The following is a 14,039-nucleotide window of genomic DNA, read 5'->3' as shown; positions in this document are numbered from 1 at the left end:
TAGTATGTGTTAATCTGCATATCCCTTGTAGCATATAGTATTCTCATACTCAATACCAACTGAACCACACGACAAACTCCCCCAGCAGTCACTCCAGGCATGAGCAGTGTCTCTCTTGCAGCTGCAGCCTGATGGCAGTGCTACAGTCCGTCTCACATGGTACAGCGACACGGGAAAGGGCTGTGAATCACGAGCGCATGAAGAGGCGTCCTCAGTTCACAACCTGCAGGTACGGAAAACAAGTGAAGCATTTCTCTAGTAGATGCAGAGGAGCAATTATTCAATCGATGGAATGAAATGAGCATTTTGTTTGATTTTTTTATGAGCATCCAATCCTTCTTCAGTCTGGGATACCATTAACCCTTCAGCTGCCACTGTTACAGCTGCAGGACCAACACATGAAACACTGGAACAGGATCAGCCAACCGCTGCTCTGGAACGACACCAGACCAGCCAGACAGGGCCTGGGGAGGGTCAGACGAGGACTCACTGGGACCCAGGGGTATGACACAGCGCCGCCGGCCTCACTCGCCCTCGCAGGGCGACCCCAGAAAAAGTCTCAAGCGCCACAGTTGATCCCCAAAACAGGCCGCAGAGCCTCTCCGTCACGGCCTTGACGCACATCGCCGGGAACCCTGCGCCCCCCTGCCGCTGGGCCCCTCGATGTCCCGGCGGCCCCAGTGGAGCCCCCGACCAGCGCCCCTGACACCACACTGGCCATGACCCCTGCCACCTCTGCTGCCCCTGCTCTCCCCTGTGCCCCAGCACAAACCCGGCCCCCAGCAGCCACACCACCTTGTCCACTGACCCCGCCCCCAGCGCCAGCCCCCTCCCATCCCACCAGCCCCACCCCCATCAAAACCCCTCCCCCTGCACCAGCACCACCCACCCCACCATCAGCAGCACCAGCGCCACCTTCAGCGCCTTGAACCCCAAGAGCTCCCGCAGCGCCCCTGGAGAGCCCTAGCGCAGCATCGCCTGCAGTCACGTGCTCCCCAACACCCAGCGTGTTTTCCCAAGCCCTGACCCCACCACTGACCCCACAGCCCCCCCCAACAAGACACCCAAACAGACTCCCATAAATTGCCCCCACAATTGCCCAGATAACCACCCCCAGACCCTGCCCTTCCCCCCCTGCTCCCAGAGGGGTACCCTGAAAGTGTCCCCAGCACCATCCACTGGACGCCTCATAGAGGGTGTCAGAGAGGGCGTTAGGAGCACCAGGTTGGACCCTATGCAGCGCTGAGACTGAAGGTGATCGCAGCATCCAAATCCCAGAAGCAAAAGGCAAAAGTCGGAGCCTGAAACAGAGAACCAGAGAGGCCTGGCGAAATCAGAGCAGGAGGAAACCAGGTCTGTCCCATAAGTATTAAAAAAATAAACAGCTCTGAATGTTTAATTATTCACTCCACCCATCTACTACTTAATTTTGCTGTATGACTCTAAATCCCTTTCCAATATTTTCTCACGTGTATCTGTGTGTGGCCTTCCTTGTTGTTCCTATGCCGGTCAGGTCTGGTTCTGTTGGTCACCCTTTTAAGTGAAATGTGCAACAATTTCTTTTCAGCTCCTCACTTAGGGAAAAAAAAAACACGATGTCTCCAGTGTGCGCATGCGCATTACAACAAACCCTTTCCAAATCACTTCCGGTGTTGGCGCGACTTCTGAGTAGAGTGGAGTTGTAACTAGATGTCTTCTGTCGAGCACAGATCCCCGTGAGTATTGGTGATATTTAGGGTGACTGTTGTGTAGTTTCAGGAGCATACTGACTGGACGTTTTATTATTTTAATAATTTCAAAATTATATTTCTTTAATTAAATAATAACGATAATAATACACGGAAGCTCTTGAAGATATAAAATGGAGAACAAGGACGAGTTTTACTTTCGGTTATACAAAAAACATACGATCTTTATGCCGCTGTGTTATTAGCAGTAAAAGGAATAAACTAGACTGCAGATTTATTTGTCTGCATGAACGTATTTTTTCAGATCTCCAAAAATGACTCTCAATTCGAGTTTGTCGCTTCTGCAAATATTTAAAGTGAGTTTCAGGAAAGTGTTGGAGGAAATGGCAGCTCGTCGGCCCCGCTGGTCAACGAGCTGAACGTGTCAAAGCAGCAGTGTGACATCTGGGGTCTCTGCTGCTCTGCCAGGTGTGCAAGAGCACAGGGAGTCGAGCCCGGGTCATGAGCAGGGTGACAGCACCAGGACTCGCTGCTTGCATCATGCACAGCGAGAAACGACAGATCTAAAAACACTTTCTGATGTGTTATTGAGGTTTAGAGTTGGGCCAGTTTTAAAATGACTATATAGTGATTGAACCTTCTGGGGGAAATATTAAATATTTTATCTTGTATTTGCGAGTAAATGAGCACATTATGACTGTCACACGATACCTACATGATCGTGAGCTGGGGTCCAGTTGTGGGCGGTGCAGTCGGCTGCACACTCGGTCTGGCTGGAGGGTAGGTGTGAGTGTCCTCACGGCGGGGACGAGTGGGGTCCCATGAGGTACAAACTGGACACCTCCCTGCAGCTGAAGCAAGCGGAGGCCACTGTGTGCAGATTCTGAGCACTGGGCACTGTGAGCAACACCGACCCCACAGCTCCAGCTGGGCACCGTGAGCAACACTGACCCCACAGCTCCAGCTGGGCACTGTGAGCAACACCGACCCCACAGCTCCAGCTGGGCACTGTGAGCAACACCGACCCCACAGCTCCAGCTGGGCACTGTGAGCAACACTGACCCCACAGCTCCAGCTGGGCACTGTGAGCAACACCGACCCCACAGCTCCAGCTGGGCACCGTGAGCAACACCGACCCCACAGCTCCAGCTGGGCACCGTGAGCAACACCGACCCCACAGCTCCAGCTGGGCACTGTGGGCAACAGCGACCCCACAGCTCCAGCTGGGCACCGTGAGCAACACCGACCCCACAGCTCCAGCTGGGCACCGTGTCACAGCTCACCTGATCACTGTCTGTCATTATCGACTATCGGCTAATAATCAGACACAGCTCACATTTTGAGTCTGATTGTTTTCAGAAAGATGTTTCTTCTGGGGACACATGTGACCTGTCTTTAATATGAGGTGTTTGTCCTTTTTATCAGCAGAGAGGGGTGAAGAGACTGAAGAGTCTGGGCTGAGGAGGAGAAGCAGTATGGATGACCGCTCAGACAGTGAGTACAGAGATCAGATCACATCAGAGGACAGCACAGCCAGAGGGATCTGTACTGCAGGGATATTAACTCACAGTCCCATAGGGATCAGATCACATCACAGGACAGCACAGCCAGAGGGGTCTGTACTGCAGTGATATGCCTCTAAAAATCTTGAGTTCAGTAGTGAAATCATATGTCAAAATTAAGAAACAAAGATTCATTTTTTCTGCAACATCAGTGTGTGATTCTCCACCTGTGCTGATGCTCCTGTCTCACCATTAACCTGTTAGCCTTCCACACACCTGTACTCCTTTCAGTCTATCACCATTGACCTGATAGCCTTCCACACACCTATACTCCTCTCAATCTATCACCATTGACCTGATAGCCTTCCACACACCTGTACTCCTTTCAGTCTATCACCATTGACCTGATAGCCTTCCACACACCTATACTCCTTTCAATCTATCACCATTGACCTGATAGCCTTCCACACACCTATACTCCTCTCAATCTATCACCATTGACCTGATAGCCTTCCACACACCTATACTCCTTTCAGTCTATCACCATTGACCTGATAGCCTTCCACACACCTGTACTCCTCTCAATCTATCACCATTGACCTGATAGCCTTCCACACACCTATACTCCTCTCAATCTATCACCATTGACCTGATAGCCTTCCACACACCTGTACTCCTCTCAATCTATCACCATCGACCTGATAGCCTTCCACACACCTATACTCCTCTCAATCTATCACCATTGACCTGATAGCCTTCCACACACCTGTACTCCTCTCAATCTATCACCATTGATCTGATAGCCTTCCACACACCTGTACTCCTCTCAATCTATCACCATTGACCTGATAGCCTTCCACACACCTGTACTCCTCTCAATCTATCACCATTGACCTGATAGCCTTCCACACACCTATACTCCTCTCAGTCTATCACCATTGACCTGATAGCCTTCCACACACCTGTACTCCTCTCAATCTATCACCATTGACCTGATAGCCTTCCACACACCTATACTCCTTTCAATCTATCACCATTGACCTGATAGCCTTCACACACCTGTACTCCTCTCAATCTATCACCATTGACCTGATAGCCTTCCACACACCTATACTCCTCTCAATCTATCACCATTGACCTGATAGCCTTCCACACACCTATACTCCTTTCAATCTATCACCATTGACCTGATAGCCTTCCACACACCTATACTCCTCTCAGTCTATCACCATTGACCTGATAGCCTTCACACACCTGTACTCCTCTCAATCTATCACCATTGACCTGATAGCCTTCCACACACCTATACTCCTCTCAATCTATCACCATTGACCTGATAGCCTTCCACACACCTGTACTCCTCTCAATCTATCACCATTGACCTGATAGCCTTCCACACACCTATACTCCTCTCAGTCTATCACCATTGACCTGATAGCCTTCACACACCTGTACTCCTTTCAGTCTATCACCATTGACCTGATAGCCTTCACACACCTGTACTCCTCTCAATCTATCACCATTGACCTGATAGCCTTCCACACACCTGTACTCCTCTCAATCTATCACCATCGACCTGATAGCCTTCCACACACCTGTACTCCTTTCAATCTATCACTATTGACCTGATAGCCTTCCACACACCTGTACTCCTCTCAGTCTATCACCATTGACCTGATAGCCTTCCACACACCTATACTCCTCTCAGTCTATCACCATTGACCTGATAGCCTTCACACACCTGTACTCCTCTCAATCTATCACCATTGACCTGATAGCCTTCCACACACCTGTACTCCTCTCAATCTATCACCATTGACCTGATAGCCTTCACACACCTATACTCCTCTCAATCTATCACCATTGACCTGATAGCCTTCCACACACCTATACTCCTCTCAATCTATCACCATTGATCTGATAGCCTTCCACACACCTGTACTCCTCTCAATCTATCACCATTGACCTGATAGCCTTCCACACACCTGTACTCCTCTCAATCTATCACCATTGACCTGATAGCCTTCACACACCTGTACTCCTTTCAGTCTATCACCATTGACCTGATAGCCTTCCACACACCTGTACTCCTCTCAATCTATCACCATTGACCTGATAGCCTTCCACACACCTATACTCCTTTCAGTCTATCACCATTGACCTGATAGCCTTCCACACACCTGTACTCCTTTCATCCTCACCTTTGTCTTTCAGCCTTCATTGAGCCCCCTCGATCCCCCTTTTGGTGTTCTTTTACACCTCCCTACTCAACACATTCCCGTGGGGAAGAAATTATTTTTGTTCCTGTTTAGAGCCGAATTCAGTGATTTTGACACCTGTGGTTTGTTATAAGGGAGTACAGTGTGAGATTTCAGAGGCATAACAGTATTGTCACACAAGGTTATGTGAGTAGTAGCTGTATCAGTTTGTGGAGCTCAGATCTTGACTGTTTAAACATGTCCGGTCAGTGCGCTCCTAGCAGTGCTGCAGTGGCTGTACAGAGTCCTCTGTCCACACGGTTCGGCTCTCCCCCTCCTCAGGGCAGCTCTGTAGGTGGGAACCGAACACCCCACACTGTGGGCAGAGGAACCCAGAGGCGCCTGAGCACTGGAATTGTAAGCCTTCTTCACTGATGAGGATGATGTGGTGATTGTTGTAGTGTACAGTGGTGACAATCCCCTGTGATGATATTGGGATCGTCAGGGAAGCTGTGAAAATGCTGTTCTGTGTGGGTGTTTGTCTCTGCTGCTCTAATCGCGTTGGCCTTTGGAGGAATATAGACCACAGTTGCAACAGTGTGAGGGAGCTGTAGAGAGGTAATAGGGCTCACAAAGCCTTTCTCTCTCATCAACAGTGTTGCTCCAGTGTTTGTTTCGGTGCAAGCAGACGCCTCTGGCACACTGCTTACCGGTCTCACGGGCATCTCGGTCCACTTCGTAGACCACAGTATGAACCATACAGGGCAGATCTGCCAGAGCTGAAATAATACAGGAGGCAAAATAACAAATCTGTTTTCTTTCAGAACGAGAACCAAATCAAGAAACCAAACGCCAAAGAAGAAAAAGCAGAGAAGAGCCTCCAGACTGTGAGTAGAATCCACAGAACTACTGTTGATGAGTCAACGTACAAGTGTCACCAGATCTGTACTGCAGGGATACTAACTCACAGACCCATAGGGATCAGATCACATCACAGGACAGCACAGCCAGAGGGATCTGTACTGCAGGGATATTAACTCACAGTCCCATAGGGATCAGATCACATCACAGGACAGCACAGCCAGAGGGATCTGTACTGCAGGGATATTAACTCCCAGTTCCATAGGGATCAGATCACATCACAGGACAGCACAGCCAGAGGGGTCTGTACTGCAGGGATATTAACTCACAGTCCCATAGGGATCAGATCACATCACAGGACAGCACAGCCAGAGGGATCTGTACTGCAGGGATCAGATCACATCACAGGACAGTACAGCCAGAGGGGTCTGTACTGCAGTGATATGCCTCTGCAAATCTTGAGTTCACTAGTGAAATCATATGTCAAACTTGAGAAAAAGATTAATTTTATCTGCAACATCAGTGTGTGCTTCTCCACCTGTGCTGATGCTCCTGTCTCACCATTAACCTGTTAGCCTTCCACACACCTATACTCCTTTCAGTCTATCACCATTGACCTGATAGCCTTCCACACACCTATACTCCTTTCAATCTATCACCATTGACCTGATAGCCTTCCACACACCTATACTCCTCTCAATCTATCACCATTGACCTGATAGCCTTCCACACACCTGTACTCCTTTCATCCTCACCTTTGTCTTTCAGCCTTCATTGAGCCCCCTCGATCCCTCTTTTGGTGTTCTTTTACACCTCCCTACTGAGAACATTCCCGTGGGGAAGAAATGATTTTTGTTCCTATTTAGAGCCGTCTTCAGAGATTTTGACAACAGTCATGGTTTGTTATAAGGGAGTACAGTGCGAGATTTCAGAGGTGTAACAGTATTGTCACACAAGGTTATGTGAGTAGTAGCTGTATCAGTTTGTGGAGCTCAGATCTTGACTGTTTAAACATGTCCGGTCAGTGCGCTCCTAGCAGTGCTGCAGTGGCTGTACAGAGTCCTCTGTCCACACGGTTCGGCTCTCCCCCTCCTCAGGGCAGCTCTGTAGGTGGGAACCGAACACCCCACACTGTGGGCAGAGGAACCCAGAGGCGCCTGAGCACTGGAATTGTAAGCCTTCTTCACTGATGAGGATGATGTGGTGATTGTTGTAGTGTACAGTGGTGACAATCCCCTGTGATGATATTGGGATCGTCAGGGAAGCTGTGAAAATGCTGTTCTGTGTGGGTGTTTGTCTCTGCTGCTCTAATCGCGTTGGCCTTTGGAGGAATATAGACCACAGTTGCAACAGTGTGAGGGAGCTGTAGAGAGGTAATAGGGCTCACAAAGCCTTTCTCTCTCATCAACAGTGTTGCTCCAGTGTTTGTTTCGGTGCAAGCAGACGCCTCTGGCACACTGCTTACCGGTCTCACGGGCATCTCGGTCCACTTCGTAGACCACAGTATGAACCATACAGGGCAGATCTGCCAGAGCTGAAATAATACAGGAGGCAAAATAACAAATCTGTTTTCTTTCAGAACGAGAACCAAATCAAGAAACCAAACGCCAAAGAAGAAAAAGCAGAGAAGAGCCTCCAGACTGTGAGTAGAATCCACAGAACTACTGTTGATGAGTCAACGTACAAGTGTCACCAGATCTGTACTGCAGGGATACTAACTCACAGACCCATAGGGATCAGATCACATCACAGGACAGCACAGCCAGAGGGATCTGTACTGCAGGGATATTAACTCACAGTCCCATAGGGATCAGATCACATCACAGGACAGCACAGCCAGAGGGATCTGTACTGCAGGGATATTAACTCCCAGTTCCATAGGGATCAGATCACATCACAGGACAGCACAGCCAGAGGGGTCTGTACTGCAGGGATATTAACTCACAGTCCCATAGGGATCAGATCACATCACAGGACAGCACAGCCAGAGGGATCTGTACTGCAGGGATCAGATCACATCACAGGACAGTACAGCCAGAGGGGTCTGTACTGCAGTGATATGCCTCTGCAAATCTTGAGTTCACTAGTGAAATCATATGTCAAACTTGAGAAAAAGATTAATTTTATCTGCAACATCAGTGTGTGCTTCTCCACCTGTGCTGATGCTCCTGTCTCACCATTAACCTGTTAGCCTTCCACACACCTATACTCCTTTCAGTCTATCACCATTGACCTGATAGCCTTCCACACACCTGTACTCCTCTCAATCTATCACCATTGACCTGATAGCCTTCCACACACCTGTACTCCTCTCAATCTATCACCATTGACCTGATAGCCTTCCACACACCTATACTCCTTTCAGTCTATCACCATTGACCTGATAGCCTTCCACACACCTATACTCCTCTCAATCTATCACCATTGACCTGATAGCCTTCCACACACCTATACTCCTTTCAGTCTATCACCATTGACCTGATAGCCTTCCACACACCTATACTCCTCTCAATCTATCACTATTGACCTGATAGCCTTCCACACACCTATACTCCTCTCAATCTATCACTATTGACCTGATAGCCTTCCACACACCTATACTCCTTTCAGTCTATCACCATTGACCTGATAGCCTTCCACACACCTATACTCCTTTCAGTCTATCACCATTGACCTGATAGCCTTCCACACACCTATACTCCTCTCAATCTATCACCATTGACCTGATAGCCTTCCACACACCTGTACTCCTTTCAGTCTATCACCATTGACCTGATAGCCTTCACACACCTGTACTCCTTTCATCCTCACCTTTGTCTTTCAGCCTTCATTGAGCCCCCTTGATCCCTCTTTTGGTGTTCTTTTACACCTCCCTACTGAGAACATTCCCGTGGGGAAGAAATGATTTTTGTTCCTGTTTAGAGCTGAATTCAGTGATTTTGACACCTGTTGTTTGTTATAAGGGAGTACAGTGTGAGATTTCAGAGGTATAACAGTATTGTCACACAAGGTTGTGTGAGTAGTAGCTGTATCAGTTTGTGGAGCTCAGATCTTGACTGTGTAAACATGTCCGGTCAGTGCGCTCCTAGCAGTGCTGCAGTGGCTGTACAGAGTCCTCTGTCCACACGGTTCGGCTCTCCCCCTCCTCAGGGCAGCTCTGTAGGTGGGAACCGAACACCCCACACTGTGGGCAGAGGAACCCAGAGGCGCCTGGGCACTGGATTTGTAAGCCTTCTTCACTGATGAGGATGGTGAAGTGATTGTTGTAGTGTACAGTGGTGACAATCCCCTGTGATGATATTGGGATCGTCAGGGAAGCTGTGAAAATGCTGTACTGTGTGGGTGATTGTCTCTGCTGCTCTAATCGCGTTGGCCTTTGGAGGAATATAGACCACAGTTGCAACAGTGTGAGGGAGCTGTAGAGAGGTAATAGGGCTCACAAAGCCTTTCTCTCTCATCAACAGTGTTGCTCCAGTGTTTGTTTCAGTGCAAGCAGACGCCTCTGGCACACTGCTTACCGGTCTCACGGGCATCTCGGTCCACTTCGTAGACCACAGTATGAACCATACAGGGCAGATCTGCCAGAGCTGAAATAATACAGGAGGCAAATGAACAAATATGTTTTCTTTCAGTACAAGAACAAGATCAAGAAACCAGTCGCCAAAGAAGAGACAGCATAGAAGAGCCTCCAAACTGTGAGTAGAATCCACACAACTACTGTTGATGAGTCAACATACAAGTGTCACCAGATCTGTACTGCAGGGATATTAACTCACTGTCCCATAGGGATCAGATCACATCACAGGACAGCACAGCCAGAGGGATCTGTACTGCAGTGATATTAACTCCCAGTCCCATAGGGATCAGATCACATCACAGGACAGCACAGCCAGAGGGGTCTGTACTGCAGTGATATTAACTCACAGTCCCATAGGGATCAGATCACATCACAGGACAGCACAGCCAGAGGGACCTGTACTGCAGGGATATTAACTCCCAGTCCCATAGAGATCAGATCACATCACATCACAGGACAGCACAGCCAGAGGGGTCTGTACTGCAGGGATATTAACTCACAGTCCCATAGGGATCAGATCACATCACAGGACAGCACAGCCAGAGGGATCTGTACTGCAGGGATATTATCTCACAGTGCCATAGGGATCAGATCACATCAGGCTTATTAAGTGATTGAGAGGGTTTTATAAAGGAGTATAAATTCTGCTGAGAAGGGTAGGCTATCCAGTCGAACACTCAGGAAGGATAGGAGTCAGACAGGAGACTCTGAGACTAAAGGTTATAGCTCGATCAGTTTGAAGACTCTGAAGGTGAAGAAAGTATAGTTAAAGATGAGCTAAACATTACTGCTCAGTCTGCTTCAGATTCCCGACAGGAAGATCCCAGGTTCAGCAGTGTTAGACTCCAAACCAAGAATCAGGAAGCCTGAGGCAGGGAGTTTAGCAGAGCAGCTGTTTTCGCTCTGCAGAAGGGGAGCTTGTACAGTGACAGAGACCACAATCAGACTAGTTCTCACAAAGCAGAACTTACCTTCTCCTTAACTGTGGTACAACACTCTTAAATACACACAGTCTGTTCATTCTAGCAGACGCTGTTACTGTTATTATCGCTTCTCAGGCACCAGTCAAGCTCGTTGTGTCCTCTTCCTGCCCCCTGTTCTTCCTTTCCTGTGGACCTCCTTTGTTCCTAGTTAGTGCGTCTGTCTCATCCTCGTTAGTGTGCTGAGCTGGCGTGAGTTCACAGTAAGGGGTTCGACCTGCACAACCTGAGCCCTTCAGCCCAGTCAGGTTACCCATGAGCCTCCACGCACATCAGCAGTGCCCATCGATCTATAATCTGACACTTCAGGTAATTTGCACATTTTTTCCTTTTCTCCAGGTGTTGAACATGTTGTGAAAGTGAAATATAAAACTATGACAAAGTACATGAAGCTGGTGAAAGATGCTGGCAGCTTTTCATACCAGAGCTTCATTTCTGATGGTGAGATATTTACATTTTTAATCATCTTGTTTGCATGTTAACTATTTCTGGTGGAAAAACATGTTTCATTGTGAACAAATAAGAGGAAACTTTAGAGTTTCTTTTCTTTTAATGTGAAATGAGGGCAGCAGGGTGGTGCAGTGTTCAGTATTGCTGGGTCGCAGTGCTGGGTACTGGGTTCAACTCTGGACCTGGGGTGCTGTCTGTGTGGAGTTTGCATGCTCTTCCTCCCACAGTCCGAAGACATACTTTACTGGCAGGTTAACTGGCTTCTGGTTAAATGTTAAATTGGCCCTGATGTGACAGTGAGTGTGTGTGTGTGTCCTGTGATGGACTTGTGTCCTGTCCAGGGTGTGTGTTTGTGCCCTGTGATGGACTTGTGTCCTGTCCAGGGTGTGTGAGTGTGTGTTTGTGTCCTGTGATGGACTTGTGTCCTGTCCAGGGTGTGTGAGTGTGTGTTTGTGCCCTGTGATGGACTTGTGTCCTGTCCAGGGTGTGTGAGTGTGTGTTTGTGTCCTGTGATGGACTTGTGTCCTGTCCAGGGTGTGTGAGTGTGTGTGTCCTGTGATGGACTGTCCAGGGTGTGTGAGTGTGTGTTTGTGTCCTGTGATGGACTGTCCAGGGTGTGTGAGTGTGTGTGTCCTGTGATGGACTGTCCAGGGTGTGTGAGTGTGTGTGTCCTGTGATGGACTGTCCAGGGTGTGTGAGTGTGTGTGTGTGTCCTGTGATGGACTGTCCAGGGTGTGTGAGTGTGTGTGTGTGTCCTGTGATGGACTGTCCAGGGTGTGTGAGTGTGTGTGTGTGTGTGTGTGTCCTGTGATGGACTGTCCAGGGTGTGTGAGTGTGTGTCCTGTGATGGACTGTCCAGGGTGTGTGAGTGTGTGTCCTGTGATGGACTGTCCAGGGTGTACCTGCCTTGTGCCTGTTGCTTGGTGGGATGGACTCTGGCTGCCCTGAGACCCTGAATTGGAAGAAGTGGTTAGAAATTGGATGGATGAATGTGTTTTTTATACTCGGTATGTATGGAATGAACATGTGACAGATCTCTCTTCTTCAGTCCTACAGAAATTCTCCTTGGCTCCAGGCACTCAGGTGAAAGTGACAGATGACACAGGGACAGAAATTGATGAAGACGTCTTCTCTTGTGTGCTGACTAAAAACCCACAGCCGGTACTGGTCGTTTGTGAAAAGGTGCTGTTTAAGGTAAGAACACTACTAGGAAAGCAGTTTATTTTGGCATAATTTATAAAGTCTGTTGTCACTTTACAAATTGCTTTGGGTACTATAGTCCTTCATATGTATATTTTATCTGCTCACTTTGTTCACAATGCTATTACTCCAACACCGGGGAAGGAGATCAGTGCTGCACCAGCCCTTTGAGACAGAACTGTGGTGCGACACTGAAAAGATTCCCTACTGCTTCCTCTTCCTGAGACTGCAGTGGACATCAGGTGGATAACAAGATGCCAGAATCTAACATAGACTGCCGTCTGTCTTGTAGTGTGGAGGTCTTGACTCTTAGAACAAAGTGAAGTCCTGGCACACAGACTACTGCTGCCTCTTCCTGAGACTGCAGTGGACAGAAGCTGGATGACAAGATTCATAACGTACTGTAGGTCTAACATGGACTGGAACCCGTACCGTGGTGTGGACAGGAGTATTAAGAAGAGTAGAATTAACCTGTTGAGGGGCTTTTATAAAGGAGTATAAGATCTGCTGAGAAGGGTAGGTCATCCACTTAGACACTTGAGAAGGATAGCAGTCAGACAGGAGACTCAGTTAAAGGTTATGGCCCAATCAGGTCATTCTAGCACTGGTGGTGTAGGTGAGGGCTTACTGGTAAAGCCCTAGTTACCTTTTTTTAATTACAGTTATGAAATAACTGAATTGTACTCACACTTTATTAACAAATGACAAAGCTAATGTCAACCCAGCTCTGAGGCTCCTGCAGTGACAACTAGCCAGCGTCTCACTGACGGCCTCATGCTCGTCAGTGAGAAAGCACACTGGCTTGGCGTCACCTGTACAGACTGATTAGGAGAGATTACAGTGGTGCACTTCCCTTCAAGCAGACGTCCTGAATCAAGCTACTGAAGTTTACTGCTGAATCATCGAGGGCAGCAGGAACAGGGCCTTCATTCTTCAAGCTCTTAGCTATCACAGCACCTGTAGTAAGATACATTAGACAGCAGCTGCTGGCCTCCAGTTGGAAGAAACCGAATATAGTTTCTCTTACAGTCAAAACAACATTAAAAAGTTAGAAATGAAAGGAAGTCATTAGGCCAATCTAGTCTGTTTGGGAGTTCATAGCTAATTGAACCAAAGATCTCATCTGGCCAACATTGGCTTGAACATCCATTACAGCTGTGTAGCTTGTTCCACACCCCCACCACTCATTGTGTAAAGAAGGTTGTGTAACCCCAATCAGAGGTATTATAGTAAATTAAGAATCTGCAGTAGCTTAATGTGGCTGATGCTATGGCCCGGTTGAGTCAATTGAAAAAAAAATGAAACTTAATTTGGCGGTGCCTCCACCAGAAACAACTGTGCCTCATGTGAACAGTTTCCACCATGAGGACACTCACACATATCCTGAATCAAGAGCAAGTGTTCTCTGGATTCGATTGAACAGCTAAAAACTGAAGTCAGATAATCACGATGTAGATATTATATGACATCAAGTACGCAAGTAATTCCGAGATAATTTGATATCTTGTAATCATGAAATAATCTGTGATATTAATTTACCTTGGAATTACAAGGTAATCAATTCTCGCATACTGTATGCAATC

At 48.0% G+C, this 14,039-nt stretch overlaps 1 long non-coding RNA gene across 2 annotated transcripts; it reads left to right on the top strand.

Annotated features, from left to right (window-relative positions):
• Nucleotides 1-1,639: 1,639 nt before the first annotated feature.
• LOC148821554 (uncharacterized) lies at nt 1,640-13,755 on the top strand. 2 transcript variants are annotated; one of them, XR_016093925.1, is made up of 7 exons: nt 1,640-1,715; nt 3,117-3,182; nt 6,213-6,275; nt 7,829-7,891; nt 9,882-9,944; nt 11,146-11,247; nt 12,305-13,755. It is a non-coding gene; the product is annotated as an uncharacterized LOC148821554 (long non-coding RNA). The 2 variants fall into 2 exon arrangements; XR_016093926.1 differs by having other exon boundaries at nt 1,646-1,715; nt 3,114-3,182.
• Nucleotides 13,756-14,039: the final 284 nt, after the last annotated feature.

Source organism: Atractosteus spatula, chromosome 13 (assembly GCF_055471065.1).
Source record: "Atractosteus spatula isolate fAtrSpa1 chromosome 13, fAtrSpa1.hap1, whole genome shotgun sequence".
Lineage (NCBI taxonomy): Eukaryota > Metazoa > Chordata > Actinopteri > Semionotiformes > Lepisosteidae > Atractosteus > Atractosteus spatula.
Note: the sequence above shows the minus strand (reverse complement) of the source record. Positions and strands in the feature narration are given on the sequence as shown.